General features: G+C 38.7%; 1 protein-coding gene across 5 annotated transcripts in view; it reads right to left on the bottom strand.

The window, feature by feature from the left end:
* BACH2 (BTB domain and CNC homolog 2) overlaps nucleotides 1-16519 on the bottom strand; it is a 374289-nt gene that overhangs the window by 239497 nt on the left and 118273 nt on the right. The gene's annotated exons all lie outside the window — the stretch shown is intronic.

The raw sequence follows: 16519 nt of genomic DNA, 5'->3' as shown, positions 1-16519 counted from the left end.
CCAAGATAGGAAAAGGACGGTGGCCTTGAGACAGGGCTGCATAGGATCAGGGGGCCTGAAGAGGGGTTCATGGTGTGTAGTAGCAAGAGATGGGTGGTTGGTCTGGGGATGTGGGAAGACCCAGAAGCACGGTGAATGGAGGGAGCCTGCTGAGGGGCAATCTTACCTCCATGCCCCACCTTCAGCGAAGAGTCTAGCGTTTACTCTCTCTCCATATCCTAGGGAGGTAACAACAGCGAGACTGCAGAATTCAGTTTACCTCTGTGCTTTTGGGGGGTGTGCTTGCTTACTTAGCAAGACATGATGAGAAAATTATTCAAGGTAAAGTGCCAGAGAGTCCTCTTTCAGCAAATGAAAATATGCAAATGCGCTTTAGGAATAAACAACACTACCACTTCCTCATGGGGCTGAAAAATATTATCTCTTACGTTGGTTTCTTATCACTATAAACTAACTCATAATTCCTCAATAGCTGAGTACAAATGGTCTAATTAACCATCTTCTGCCCTTCAAATACTTCAGAATTTCCACGGTGCCTAACCATGCGTTTCTTCTACCACATGGATGAGCATGGGGCTAAATGGGCTCTCATCCTCCCAAGCAGACATTTAAAGTGTGACAAAGTCATCTCAGAGAAGCTTGGTCCTTTTGAAATGAGATAACTAATTACCCAGTGAAAAGGCAGTCTTTTCCCCATTGGGAAATCAACTACGTGGTCTAGCAGAATGAAAGGCAAGGACAATGGCAAATCAGGTCTGCAAAAACAGTAAACAAAACAAGCCACAGAACAATTAGCACATGCAGAAAAGCAAAACAGCACCAGCCACAGAGCTGATTTGATTTTAACAAACTGAATCTGTGTTTCAGAAAGAAAGGCAAAAGAGTGAAAATACACAAGAGTATAAAAAAAGAAACAAAACACCCTGAAAGCAAAATAAGACAACTAAAAGCAAACTAAAGCTCATATACACAGACCTCACAGACTTCACAAGTTACGTTGTCTGAATTATCCTACAAAATTAGGAAATGGTAGTTATATAGGTATTTTATCACTCAGGAAAACAGCCCACATCTCTTCCAGAATCCCAGCTGCTAACAAACACAAAGCATTGAACCATGGAGACGGTCCTCTTCTCAAAAGAGGGACATAACCTATTTTCTCTAGATCAGATGTAGCCGGTGACTGGGAACCCATAGATACTGTAGCAACACGGAGAAAAGGAAATGGATGATGAAAGCAAACTTAATTCAATGTACATTATAATGTACAAAACTGGGAAAAGGGGAGAGAGGCAGGGACAGACCCAATAAACACACACAGTGCCTACTTGGCTCCTTGTTAGTTTCATCAAATTTCGTATCTCTTTGTGACTGTTACCCCTAAGAAGCATGAAAAATTGACAATAAAAGGTTAGCCGAATGGAACGTTGGCCTTTGGTTAAGTGTCAAGCACAAAAAGAATCATAATTTTTTTCAACAAGCTTTCAAACAAAGTGTGCGTGCCCTTGACATCTGCTGATGAGCTATAGTTTCCTCTTCTTCAAAACTCAAAGCGTCTCTAAATTAAACATAAGCTTGTTTTTGGTATCTGCAAAATATATGTGGATAAAATTCAAAGTTTTAGAGAGGGAGTTGCCATAGAAACACACAACTCCCTAAAAGAGCAATCCGTTGTCTCTTAAGGGGACCTGTCATCATAGAGATTTGTTCATTGTCTGTGTGCGCGTGAGACCGCAGACAATGCATAAAGGACAGTCAGCACAGACACACTGGACAAATACACAAATGAAGTAAGTTAAGTACTTTAAGTAAGGGGCCATGAGCGCTTTGTGTGTGTGTGTGTGTGTGTGTGTGTGTGTGTGTGTGTGTGTAGTGGGGGTGGAATCATGTGAGCTGAACCCTTTGGTACAGCTGAAATGCAGCCATCATAAAAAGATTTATTCAAAACACAATTCTGCAACAATCTGCGCATTGCACACAGTTCTGGACTGTTTTCTGTGAATTCTTTTAAAATGTGGGTGTAAGTACTACAAGCAGCACTTACAAAAATAGCTTTATTTTTACTAGCAGAGTAGACTCAAGCTAAAAATAAACCAAATGGGAATTTGGTACTGCAGACTTTTCAAAAGCATAGTGTCAGTATACCTAAGACAAACACCACCTCTTCGCTAGAAACTTCTGCGCAGCATTCCAAAAAAGCCACCTTTTAGCCGGAGTACAGTTCTTCAGACTTGGTGTTTCTGGAGACAAAGGAACCCCATGGAGCAAACATCTAAGTTGGAGTCCTGAATCAAACCACTTACTGGTCCTTAGAGAAGGATTTCTCCTCTCAGGCTTTCACCAGAAGCGGCCAAATTATCACACAGCCCTTTGACGATGGGATGATCTTAACAGGGAGGAATTAAAAGAGATATTTTTGAGGGGCTGTGACCCAAAAAACCCTGTAATGAAAGTTTGGGATTCAAAAAAGTTAAAGCCATCTGAGTCATGATTTGTCTGAAAATGTGGTTTTTCCGCGGCTGTATTCATCTATGATTGGTACTAATGATTTGCAAATCGTATGAATGACCATAATCATGATATTTCTAATGAAACACAAGCATTGCATAAACATTAAATATTTAATCTGCTAGGTAAATACAGCTACTGTGAACCAAATCTGACAAATGGGAGAACTGATACCACCACTCATATTTGCCCCAAATCACAGATGACTAACTTCTGAGTTCATTTAAATAAATATAAACAATAAAGTACACATGTGCTTATTTACATATGTGAATAAACAAAGTATCATGATTAGGCATAGTTACACAACTGATTAAAAAGTCATTCAAGGGCTGACTCAAAAACCGATCAAGTTACATGTAGGTAACATGGCCCTAGTATCATGAGTTGGCATTATTCTTAAAAAAGAAAAGAAAAACCAGAATGTTTAAAATCTCACCTTTCTATTGCTAAGTGTAACAGATGAATATCCAGTAGTGGTTAGTGGACCACAAGGCAGTGGTACCAACTAGCATCTGGGTGTCAGTTATAGGTCTGAAAATGTGCATTGGAAAAAGTGGAGCATCTGGCCAGACGAATGTACTCTACTTGAATTTCACAGTAGTAGTACTCCTACTCCTACTCACCCTTTAAGATTCAGACCAACCAAGAGCTCCTTAGGGAAGCTTCTCTGAGGCCAGGGACTCTACTCCAAAAGATTTCCTGAATCTCTGTAGCACTTCTTCATTGATATTCAGCCACTGGCTTTCTCAAAAGCTTCTGATTCAATCACAAACTTCTTAAGGGCAGTGACCATATCTACCTTGCTCATCTCTGGAGCCCAGAATTGGTGGAGCTCAATAAATGTTTGCTGAATGAATGAATGAGTGTTAAGGACTGGATTTATTTAAGTTACTAATGCTCTTATTGATCAGATAATTTATTAATCTGGTAAAGATCTGAAAAAAAGGTGCGGGGTTGAAAGAAATAATGTTCCTGGTTATCTCAAAAAATTCAGAGACCAGAGATCTGTCCCTTAACATGGATTTTCATTTCCTATGGACAAGAAAGCAAAGAATGATCATGATATTCTGTACTTAAAACCTGGAGGGTTAAGGGAACTATCCACACCTCACTGATGTTGCCCATTCTTTTATCTTGAAGGAACCCTGCTCTGGGAATGACAGATGAGGTTTACATAATTACAGTACACTCTTTGACATCACACGTCCAGTGCTCTGGAAGCAGATCAGCAATTAGTTTTTTTAAAAATAACAAAAGAGAACCATGTTGGTCAAATAAAAAATAACTGATATAGCCTTCAAATTCTCCTAAACTCCTGAAAAGCTTATTTTTCCTAACCATACCAGTCACAAATGCAGACACTCACCTCTCTCTTAATACAATCAACTTCCCTAAAGCTGACACATACATACACACCAGACTTTGGGAGAATTCTCCAGTGGGGATTTAAAAGGAAATATCTTGTGGCAGTGGAGTCACATGGAGGCTTCCAACAGTTCAGATATTTGCCATCTACACAAAGAGGGAAAGGTCCTCCATGTTGTAACTGTTTGATAAACATACCACAGTTTGCTTTTTACTTCTTCTGATATGAGTGAAAATAGCTTCTTGTTGGTATGTAGTGAAGGCATCAGGTAAAGGCAATGAGGTGATAAGTATTTATAATACAGATTTAATTTTTCTCTATCAACATTTCTGCTTTAAGTAGGACCATCCTACTTAACATCTTGTCCCACTAATTTTTACTTCAAGTTGTAAAGTGTGAATGCCTAAAAGATTCCACTCACCTTTTTAGAATCAGCAATCTAAGCACTAATCTTTCAAACAGCTTTAATCTAGAATGTTATTTTAATAGGAGTTTATAAAATTATCAAATTGAATTATTTAAAACTTTTATAAATCAAGATCAAAGGTGGATAATGTCTTTATTTTTAAAAAAGTAATACACATGACCATCATGTGAAATTACAAAAATCTTAGCCATTCATGATGCTTGGGGAATGAGTCTTTCTATACAACACAGTTTCCCAGAGAGCTGAAGGACTCCAGGGTTTACTTAAAAGAGAAATACTTCCAAAATGTACCACATATTTTTGTACCTCCATGATCAGAGCCTACATACATAATACACGTTTTTCCTTGGTAACTTACATTTGAAAATACTAGCTCATTTGTCTAAACTGAATGTAGTTCAAAATGTGATACACATGTGGCTGTAGATAAAAATATATGTGCTATGATCCACGGAACAGGAAGCATCCCATTTGACCCTCAAAATATTCTGAAATCTGTCCTCTCAAAAAAAAAAAATTCCTGATGTCAACTTCTCTTTTGGCCATTTGCCTCCCTCCCCCGCCCAGAGGTAGGGTGAAAGCTATGCAGTGCAGTATGACTTTCTGGGGAGTACAGTGTCATTTTGAAAAACTAGTTAGTAAACCTAAAGCTAAAGAAGTTTCTGGACAAATGGTTTTTCTGTTCTCTAACTGGGTATCTGCTTGGATGTTGCGATCAGCTACCTCTGACTTTAGCTGGAACTTCAGCCTGTAGAGGCTCCCAAAAGCTTTGGACCAGAATGCACTTACCCAGCTTTTTCACTAGCACTAAGTTTATTTAACAGTTGGGGAAGAGGAACACCTTTGAACGATTCACAAATCTGAGTTCCAATGGTTAGGAGTTCTCCAGTGCTTCACTTCTTTAAACTGAGGTATTCTTACAAACTGTTGGTAGAAAGAAACTGGCACAATCTCGTTGAAAGGGCAATTTGGCTCTCTCTCTCTCTCTCTCTGGATATCAAAAGCATAAGAAAGTACATATTCTTTGACCCAGCAAATTCCTTTCTAGAAATCTAGTCTAAGGAAATCATTGGATATGTAAACAAAGAGGATGTGCAAAGGGGTTGACCACACCATTCATTATAAAACGAAAGTTCTGCTTAACTTCTAACCTCAGGGGATTGGTTAATAAAATAATGTAGTCAAACAACGGAAAACTATTATGCCATTAAATTTTGAAAATAATGATATAGACCCATATTAACTGAAATGCAAAGATTTCCACTAGATACTGTTAAGTGAAAAAAAAAAAAGGTTTCTAAAATATGTATGGTATACATAGGAAAAAGTCTGCAAGGACATATATTAGAGGTTCCCAAATGATTCTGGAAGCACTTAGAGTCTCAGTAATTTTTTAACAATGCCTCCAGGCCCGAACAGATATCTAACAGTGCTATTTGTTCAGTAGCTAGATCCAAACAACTTACTGTTTACACCCTAATGATTTAGTAGCTCTTTGGAAAAAACACACATAAATTAAAAGAACTATTTTTTCTTTCTTAAATAACTTCCTAATAACTTATTAATAGAATGTATGCACCTGTTGGTCAAGCAAAACTTAAAATCTTGGAATCAGATTGGATACGACTATCCTCATTTCCTATTCCATGCTGGTTTTCACTTTTTGTCATTAAAAACTCAGCAATCTCTGAAAACCTACTTTTGCAAAGGTATGATGTCATCAGAAGGAATGTAGTATAATCTAATGTTGAAACTGTGAACTACCTTCAACACAGTGTTGGACAGATGTGTTTCCCTTGATGATGGAAAATATCCTGTGCCACCCTCGTGAACTTGCTGTGCTGTCCCAGTGCACCTTGGCACACAGCTTGGGAACTGCAGATCCTTAACAGTATTAACAGCTGCTTTCTGGGACTTCCCTGGTGGTCCAGTGGTTAAGACTTCACCTTCCAATGCAGGGGGCGTGGGTTTGATCCCTGATCGGGGAGCTAAGACCCCACATGCGTCACAGCCAAAAAACCAAAACATAAAACAGAAGCAATACCGCAACAAATTCAAAAAAGACTTTAAAAATGGTTCACATCAAAAAGAAAAAAAATAGTTGCTTTCTCTCTGGTATGGGTGATTTAAAAAAAAAAAAAAGATTTTCTGACTCTTTTCCCAATAAACATCTGTTACTTTTTACAATGAGAAAAACCATTAAACTGATTTACATGTTTTCAAAAGTTTTTTTTTCCTTTAGCTTTAACAACAAACATTGATTTCTCACTGATCTCAAGGCTGATAAGTCCAAGTTCAAAGCCGCACCCAATTAGATGTCTGGTGAGGACTTCTTCCTGGTTCATAGATGGCTCTTTTCTCGCTGTGAAAAGTTTTTTTGTTCTTAAAAGAAGATAGATATTCTGCTGTCCTCAATTTTATACTCAGCATAAACACTAAAAATTTAAAGTCTTACTAAATGTCCATCAACAGATGAATGAATAAAGAAGATGTGGTACATATACACAATGGAATATTATTCAGCCATAAAAAAGAATGAAATAATGCCATTTGCAGCAACATGGATGGACCCAAAGATTATCATACTAAGTGAAGTAAGTCAGAAAAAGACAAATACCATGTGATATCACTTATATGTGGAATATCAAATATGACACAAATGAACTCATCTATGAAACAGAAGCAGACTCACAGACATAGAAAACAAACTTTTGTTTACCAAAGGGGAAAAGGGTCAGAGGAGGGATAAATCAGGAGTTTGGGATTAGCAGATACACATTACTATACATAAAATAAACAATCAGGTCCTACTGTATCACACAAAGAACTATATTCAATATCCTGTGATAAACCATAATGGAAAAGAATATGAAAAAGAATATATATATAACTGAATCACTTTGTTGTACACCAGGAACTAACACAACATTGTAAATCAACTATACTTCAATAAATAAAAAATTGAAAGTCTCAGATGATGCCCTAATGATAGAAAGCTCAGTCCTGAATAACGTTCTGCGTTAACTCTTACTATTCTGAACGCTTCCTTGATACTTGCACAGATAGGACGGATGAAGTCACCGGTGTCAGGACACTAACCCAGACATTCATCCTACTTCCTGCGGGTAGCCACTACAATTGTTTGACAATAGACTCTGTCTCTCAGCTGATGTGCTTGTAACAGAGCATGGTCATGCCCTCGTGGGAACTGAGCTGCAAATGGTCCTCTGCTCTTGGTCTCTTTTCAAACAGTGCCTGCTGCTTCTCACCCTGGTGTCCACTGCTGCTGTCTTCAAAGGTCTCCACTGCTCTGTTTGTTCCCTTCTGGTTACTTCTGCCCCGTTTGTCAGTTTTCACACTAAAGAAATGAATGGCCTTTTATAACTTCACCAACTGGGGCTTTCAGAACCAACCAGAGTGAGTTTAAGTAGACCAGATATTTAGCCTCCTTTGGTATTTAGTTGTTGGTGAGTACTTTGTTTGTTTTATCCCTTGTAGGGGTTAACGGGTAGAAATGTTCATTTTCCAGTTTAAAGCTATTTTTAAAACCTGAGGATTTAAAAAGTTTTGGTGTTGAAGTTTTCTTGTGGTTAATATTTTTTAATCATTTCCTTTCTTACTCAAGAAGTGCCCAAGGAATTATAAAAAACAACTTGTTTTTCCAATATGGGAACATCTACAAATGTATACATCATTTTCAACTTAACATTTACAAATGTAAGTTAGAACGAACAATGCTGCAGTAGTGGAATGTTTCAAGCAACTTCTTGCATAAACTTTAATTGAAATGGCCCCTCCTTAACGCTCTTTAATATACTCTTTTAAAAACAAAGAAGAATAATAACATTTCCCAGTCCTCCTTTACCTGCCTAATTGTTCCCTACAGCACTTATCACATTGTAACATACTACAGTTGATCTTTGAACAACACGGGTTTGAACTGCGTGGGTCCACTTATACGCAGATTTTTCCCCATAAATATAGTACATATTTTCACTTTACAGATCTTTGAATTAACTAAGTGTGGGGAAAAGTTTGTGTTCAATTAGAGATCACAGTATGTGGAATCAAAAGAACTAGGGTTTGAGCTCTGATTCTATCCAAACTGTTTCAGTTTCCTGCCTTTGAGTCAGCCACTTATCAATTCCTTTGTTTTCGAGGCAGAGATGGCAGTACACAGATTTTCAACTGTGGGGTGGGCAGCCCCTAACACCTGAGTTGTTCAGGGGTCAACTATATATACTTTACCTATTTATCTTGTTAATTGTCTGTCTCCTCCAATTGGAATGTAAGCTCAATGGGGGCATGCTTTTTGTCTATTTTAATCATTGATGTATCCCCAGCACAGAAAACAGCCCAGAAAAATGTAGGAGCTCGACAAGTATTTGCTGAAAGGTAAATGAATGAGTGACAGATTCTTAAAATCTTTTATAATTCCATTTCAGAGGGAAATTTTAAAAAATGAACATTAATGTTTATACAAACCAACTATTACTTTTTTGAAAATAAAAATCAAAGTCAACTTTTGATTTCAGTAAAATCCACAGATTTCAGGATCTAACTAATTTAGTATTGCTCCCCTTCTGGGAAACATTTCAACTTTCAAGTTAAGAGGACTTCTGATTGTCAAAGTATGGCAAATCCATGTAGAACACCTAAAAATACTGGGGTGAGCATTAAAAACACTTTTAAAAATTCATGGCTAAACTGCAAGAAAGTAACATCAATTGTTAAAGGTTGGAAATGACAAGGAGAAAGAAACCAGGGAGGTAAGTAATCCCTGAGTTGGCATGTACCCTGGAGACATAAACTAATCCCAAGGTGTTTGTGGGACAGGAGAGAAGCCTAATGCATGCACAGGGTGTGAGGGTTGAAGCCCATACCCTTGAAAGGTCAAATCCTTGGTGGGTAAATTAAAAAAAAAAATCTCCCCAGGAACAGAAGAAAGAAATGATAAGCAATAGTGATGGGAGAGGAGGGAAAAAACGAAAAAGTTTCTTCAGAAAATTCCAAGCCCACTCTTGCACTGTTTGGGATCAGAAATTACATATCCTCCCCTAAACACAAACATTTAGGGTAAAAAATGTCCTAGGGTGGCAGTGCCTCCAAACATACACCAGAAACAAATTCAAGGTCTCTCTAGAATAATGAACTTTAAATCTGAGTTTCAAAGGGTTTTCATACATATTGTTCCAAGTAATTGAATTCACAATCAAAAATCTCAAAGCACAAAAAGAAGTAAGCTTCCAAGGACAAGAGAGAGAAAAAACAAACTGCAGAATCAAACCCTCAGAGGATGGAGATTCTGTATGTATCAGACACAGAATATAAAACAGATATGTTTAATGTGTTTAAAGAAAGAAAACAGGATCTTAAAATTTGGAAAAAGAATAAGATATGAAAAATGACTAGGCAGATTTGATAAAGAGCCAAAAATAACTTCTAAAAATGAAAATAATTATAATTAGAGATTCAATGGGTGAGTCCAATACCAAAGCAGATACAGCTGAAAAGGGAATTAGTGATTTGGTAGCTAGATATAAAGAAATTACACATAATCTTGTACAGAGATGTGAAAAAAAGATAAAAATATGAAAGAAAGATGAAAAGTTATGGAGGCTGAAGTATGAAGGAAAATACAGAGAATGAAGGGAAAGGCAGCATTAGAAGTGATTATACTTGAGATCTTCCAGAACTATCAATCATCAAATTCAGAAAGCCAAATGATCGCCAAGGATGCTAAATAGAAATCTTCGCCCAGATAAAACCTGGCAAAACTGCAGAACACCATCATCAAAAAAGATCTTCAGGAGAGGGCTTCCCTGGTGGCACAGTGGTTGAGAATCTGCCTGCCAATGCAGGGGACACGGGTTCGAGCCCTGGTCTGGGAAGATCCCACATGCCGCGGAGCAACTAGGCCCGTGAGCCACAACTACTGAGCCTGCGTGTCTGGAGACTGTGCTCCGCAACAAGAGAGGCCGCGACAGTGAGAGGCCCGCGCACCGCGATGAAGAGTGGCCCCCGCTCGCCGCAACTGGAGAAAGCCCTCGCACAGAAACGAAGACCCAACACAGCCAAAAATAAATAAATAAATTTTAAAAAAAAAAAAAAAAAAAAAAAGATCTTCAGGAGAGCCTGAGGAAAAAAGCAGATTATCTACAAGTAAGTGATAACTAGACTGATAGTTGATTTCTCGAGAGAAGAAGAGAAATCTGGGGAACATGTATTTAAAACATGGAGAGAAAATAATATTAAACATGGAACTGTATACTCAGCAAAACTACCTTTCATAAGCAAGAGCAAATAAAGGCATTTGCAGTCAAAAAAATAAGAAAGTTTATTTTCAAAAACATTTATTAAAGGAACTTCTAAAGGACATACTTCAGAAAAAAGCAAAGTGATCTGAGATGAAAGGGAATGGTGAGCCAAGGAAACAGTAAACATATGTCTAAATTTAAATAAACACAGACTATATAAAACAAATGCTGACTATATACAAACTGTACTAACGTCTAACTAACTTAGTTTTTTATAAACTAAGTTAAAAACTAACTAACTTAGTTTTTTATATTTAAAAAAAACTAAGATAAACTAAGATAAAACTGAAAGCTGGGCAACAATGGCATACTAAGTTGAAAAAGAATGATCAGAATTAAAGAATTCTAAGATTCCTGAACTGTTTGGGAGAAGAGGGAAGACTTCATTAAGTTAAATAGAATGCTAACATCTCTAGGGTAAGCACTGAAAGAGAATAATGTGTACAACTGACAAACTAGTAGAAGAAAAAACATGGAACTATAAAAACAAAAACAAAGCAAAACTCATTCAACCCAGACATAGGCTATAACGAAAAAACTAAAGCACAGAAAAAGTAGGACAAATAGAAAGCAAAAATGAGACGATCAAAATGAATACAAATGCATTATTATTTTTTGTTTGACTAAAAATGCAAATGTAATCAATGCAATCTAGTAAACAATAGAAATTCACTACATTTTCTGGTTGAAAGACGGACTGTCTGATTGAATTAAAAAACAGAAAACAGAGAGGACCTTCAAGATGGCGGAGGAGTAAGACGTGGAGATCGCCTTCCTCCCCACAAATACATCAAAAATACATCTACATGTGGAACAGCTCCTACAGAACACCTACTGAATGCTGGCAGAAGACCTCAGACTTCCCAAAAGGCAAGCAAATCCCCACGTACCTCGGTAGAGCAAAAGAAAAAGGAAAAAACAGATGCAAAAGAATAGGGACGGGACCTGCACCAGTGGGAGGGAGCTGTGAAGGAGGAACAGTTTCCACACACTAGGAGCCCCTTCACTGGCAGAGACAGAGGGTGGGCAGGGGGGTAAGCTTCGGAGCCACAGAGGAGAGCGCAGCCACAGGGGTGCAGAGGGCAAAGTGGAGAGATTCCCTCACAGAGGATCGGTGCCGGCCAGCACTCACCAGCCCGAGAGGCTTGTCTGCTCACCCACTGGGGCGGGCGGGGGCTGGGAGCTGAGGCTCGGGCTTTGGAGGTCGGACCCCAGGGAGAGGACTGGGGTTGGCGGCGTGAACACAGCCTGAAGGGGGCTAGTGCACCACAGCTAGCCGGGACGGAGTCCAGGAAAAGGTCTGGACCTGCCGAAGAGGCAAGAGACCATTGTTTCGGGGTGCATGAGGAGAGGGGATTCAGAGTACCGCCTAAACGAGCTCCAGAGACGGGCGCAAGCCACGGCTGTCAGCGCGGACCCCAGAGACGGGCATGAGATGCTAAGGCTGCTCTTGCAGCCACCAAGAAGCCTGTGTGCAAGCACAGGTCACTATGCACATTTCCCCTCCTGGGAGCCTGTGTAGCCTGCCACCGACAGGGGCCCGTGATCCAGGGACAACTTCCCCGGGAGAACACACGGCGCGCCTCAGGCTGGTGCAATGTCACGTTGGCCTCTGCTGCTGCAGGCTCACTCCACATTCCGTACCCCACCCTCCCCCTGGCCTGAGTGAGCCAGAGCCCCCTAATCTGCTGCTACTTTAACCTCGTCCTGTCTGAGCAAAGAACAGATGCCCTCAGGTGACCTACAAGCAGAGGCGGGGCCAAACCAAAGCTGAACACCAGGAGCTGTGCAAACAAAGACGAGAAAGGGAAATCTCTCCCAGCAGCTTCAGGAGCAGCATATTAAATCTCCACAGTCAACTTGATGTACCCTGCATCTCTGGAATACCTGAATAGACAAGGAATCATCCCAAAATTGAGGCAGTGGACTTTGGGAGCAACTATAGACTTGGGGTTTGCTTTCTGCATCTAATTTGTTTCGAGTTTTATGTTTATCTTAGTTTAGTATTTAGAGCTTCCTATCATTGGTAGATTTGTTTGTTGGTAGATTTGTTTATTGATTTGGTTGCTCTCTTCCTTTTATATACATATTTTTTTTTCCTTTTTCTCTTTTTGTGAGTGTGTATGTGTATGCTTTTTTGTGTGATTTTGTCTGTATAGGTTTGCTTTTACCACTTGTCCTAGGGTTCTGTCCATCCATTTTTTTTTTTAAGTATAGTTTTTAGCACTTGTTATCATTGGTGGGTTTGTTTATTGGTTTGGTTGCTCTCTTCTTTTCTTTTTTAATTACTTTTTTATACTTTTATTTTAATAACTTTATTTTATTATTTTTCTTTCTTTCTTTTTTTTTTTCTTTTCTCCCTTTTCTCTGGAGCCGTGGGGCTGATGGGCTCTTGCTGCTCCAGCCGGGTATCAGGCCTGAGCCTCTGAGGTGGGAGGGCTGAGTTCAGGACATTGGTCCACCAGAGACCTCCTGGGCCCTCGTAATATCAACTGGCTAGAGCTCTCCCATAGATCTCCATCTCAATGTTAAGACCTAGCTCCACTTAACGACCAGCAAGCTCCAGTGCTGGACACCCCATGCCAGACAACTAGCAAGACAGGAACACAGCCCCACCTATTAGCAGAGAGGCTGCCTAAAATCATAATAAGTTCACAGACAGCCCAAAACACACCACTGGACGTGGTCCTGCCCACCAGAAAGACAAGATCCAGCCTTATCCACCAGAACACAGGCACCAGTCCCCTCCACCAGGAAGCCTACACAACCCACTGAACCAACCTTACCCACTGGGGGCAGACACCAAAAACAACGGGAACTATGAACTTGCAGCCTGCGAAAAGAAAAGCCCAAACACAGTAAGTTAAGCAAAATGAGAAGACAGAGAAATACTTAGCAGATGAAGGAGTAAGGTAAAAACCCACCAGACCAAACAAATGAAGAGGAAATAGGCAGTCTACCTGAAAAAGAATTCAGAGTAATTATAGTAAAGATGATCCAAAATCTTGGAAATAGAATGGAGAAAATACAAGAAACGTTTAACAAGGACCTAGAAGAACTAAAGAGCAAACAAACAAAGATGAACAACACAATAAATGAAATTAAAAATTCTCTAGAAGGAATCAATAGCAGAATAACTGAGGCAGAAGAACAGATAAGTGACCTGGAAGATAAAATAGTGGAAATCACTACTGCAGAGCAGAATAAAGAAAAAAGAATGAAAAGAATTGAAGACAGTCTCAGAGACCTCTAGGACAACATTAAATGTAACAACATTCGAATTATAGGGGTCCCAGAAGAAGAAGAGAAAAGGAAGGGGACTGAGAAAATATCTGAAGAGATTATAGGTGAAAACTTCCCTAATATGGGAAAGGAAATAGTCAATCAAGTCCAGGAAGTGCAGAGAGTCCCATACAGGATAAATCCAAGGGGAAACATGCCAAGACACATATTACTCAAACTATCATAAGTTAAATACAAAGAAAACATATTAAAAGCAGCAAGGGAAAAAACAACAAATAACATACAAGGGAATCCCCATAAGGTTAACAGCTGATCTTTCAGCAGAAACTCTGCAAGCCAGAAGGGAGTGGCAGGACATATTTACAGTGATGAAAGGGAAAAACCTACAACCAACACTACTCTACCCAGCAAGGATCTCATTCAGATTCAATGGAGAAATTAAAATCTTTACAGACAAGCAAAAGCTAACAGAATTCAGCACCACCAAACCAGCTTTACAAGAAATGCTAAAGGAACTACTCTAGGCAGGAAACACAAGAGAAGGAAAAGACCTAAAATAACAAATCCAAAACAATTAAGAAAATGGTAATAGGAACATACATATCGATAACTACCTTAAATGTAAATGGATTAAATGCTCCAACCAAAAGACATAGACTGGCTGAATGGATACAAAAACAAGACCCGTATACATGCTGTCTACAAGAGACCCACTTCAGACCTACGGACACATACAGACTGAAAGTGCGGGGATGGAAAAAGATATTCCGTGCAAATGGAAATCAAAAGAAAGCTGGAGTAGCAATTCTCATATCAGACAAAATAGACTTTAAAATAAAGATTATTACAAGAGACAAGGAAGGACACTATATAACGATCAAGGGATCGATCCAAGAAGAAGATATAACAATTGTAAATATTTATGCACCCAACGTAGGAGCACCTCAATACATAAGGCAAATGCTAACAGCCATAAAAGGGGAAATCGACAGTAACACAATAAGAGTAGGGGACTTTAACACCCCACTTTCACCAATGGACAGATCATCCAAAATGAAAATAAATAAGGAAACACAAGCTTTAAGTGATACATTAAACAAGATGGACTTAATTGATATTTATAGAACATTCCATCCAAAAACAACAGAATACACTTTCTTCTCAAGTGCTCATGGAACATTCTCCAGGATAGATCATATCTTCGGTCACAAATCAAGCCTTGGTAAATTTAAGAAAATTGAAATCGTATCAAGTATCTTTTCTGACCACAACGTTATGAAACTAGATATCAATTACAGGAAAAAAACTGTAAAAAATACAAACACCTGGAGGCTAAACAATACACTACTAATAACCAGAGATCACTGAAGAAATCAAAGAGGAAATAAAAAAATACCTAGAAAAAAATGACAATGAAAACACGACGTCCCAAAACCTATGGGATGCAGCAAAAGCAGTTCTAAGAGGGAAGTTTATGGCAATACAATCCTACCTCAAGAAACAAGAAACATCTCAAATAAACAACCTAACCTTACGCCTAAAGCAATTAGAGAAAGAAGAACAAAAAAACCCCAAAGTCAGCAGAAGGAAAGAAATCATAAACATCAGATCAGAAATAGACGAAAAAGAAATGAAGGAAACGATAGTGAAGATCAATAAAACTAAAAGCTGGTTCCTTGAGAAGATAAACAAAATTGATAAACCATTAGTCAGACTCATCAAGAAAAAAAGGGGAAAGACTCAAATCAATAGAATTAGAAATGAAAAAGGAGAAGTAACTACTGACACTGCAGAAATACAAAGGATCATGAGAGATGACTACAAGCAACTATATGCCAACAAAATGGACAACCTGGAAGAAATGGACAAATTCTTAGAAAAGCACAACCTTCTGAGACTGAACCAGGAAGAAATAGAAAATATAAACAGACCAATCACAAGCACTGAAATTGAAACTGTGATTAAAAATCTTCCAACAAACAAAAGTCCAGGACCAGATGGCTTCACAAGCGAACTCTATCAAACATTTAGAGAAGAGTTAACACCTATCTTCTCAAACTCTTCCAAAATATAGCAGAGGGAGGAACACTCCCAAACTCATTCTATGAGGCAATCATCACCCTGATACCAAAACCAGACAAAGATGTTACAGAAAAAGAAAACTTCAGGCCAATATCACTGATAAACATAGAACACAGATGCAAAAATCCTCAACAAAATACTAGCAAACAGAATCCAACAGCACATTAAAAGGATCATACACCATGATCAAGTGGGGTTGATCCCAGGAATGCAAGGATTCTTCAGTGTATGCAAATCAATGAATGTGATACACCATATTAACAAATTGAAGAATAAAAACCATATGATCATCTCAATAGATGCAGAAAAAGCTTTTGACAAAATTCAGCACCCATTTATGATAAAAACCCTCCAGAAAATAGGCATAGTGGGAACTTACCTCAACATAATAAAGGCCATATATGAGAAACCCACAGCCAACAGCGTTCACAATGGTGAAAAACTGAAACCATTTCCAGTAAGATCAGGAACAAGACAAGGTTGCCCACTCTCACCACTATAATTCAACATAGTTTTGGAAGTTCTAGCCACAGCAATCAGAGAAGAAAAAGAAATAAAAGGATCCAAATCAGA

The sequence above is a fragment of the Balaenoptera physalus genome, assembly GCF_965194825.1.
Source record: "Balaenoptera physalus genome assembly, chromosome: 9".
Lineage (NCBI taxonomy): Eukaryota > Metazoa > Chordata > Mammalia > Artiodactyla > Balaenopteridae > Balaenoptera > Balaenoptera physalus.
Note: the sequence above shows the minus strand (reverse complement) of the source record. Positions and strands in the feature narration are given on the sequence as shown.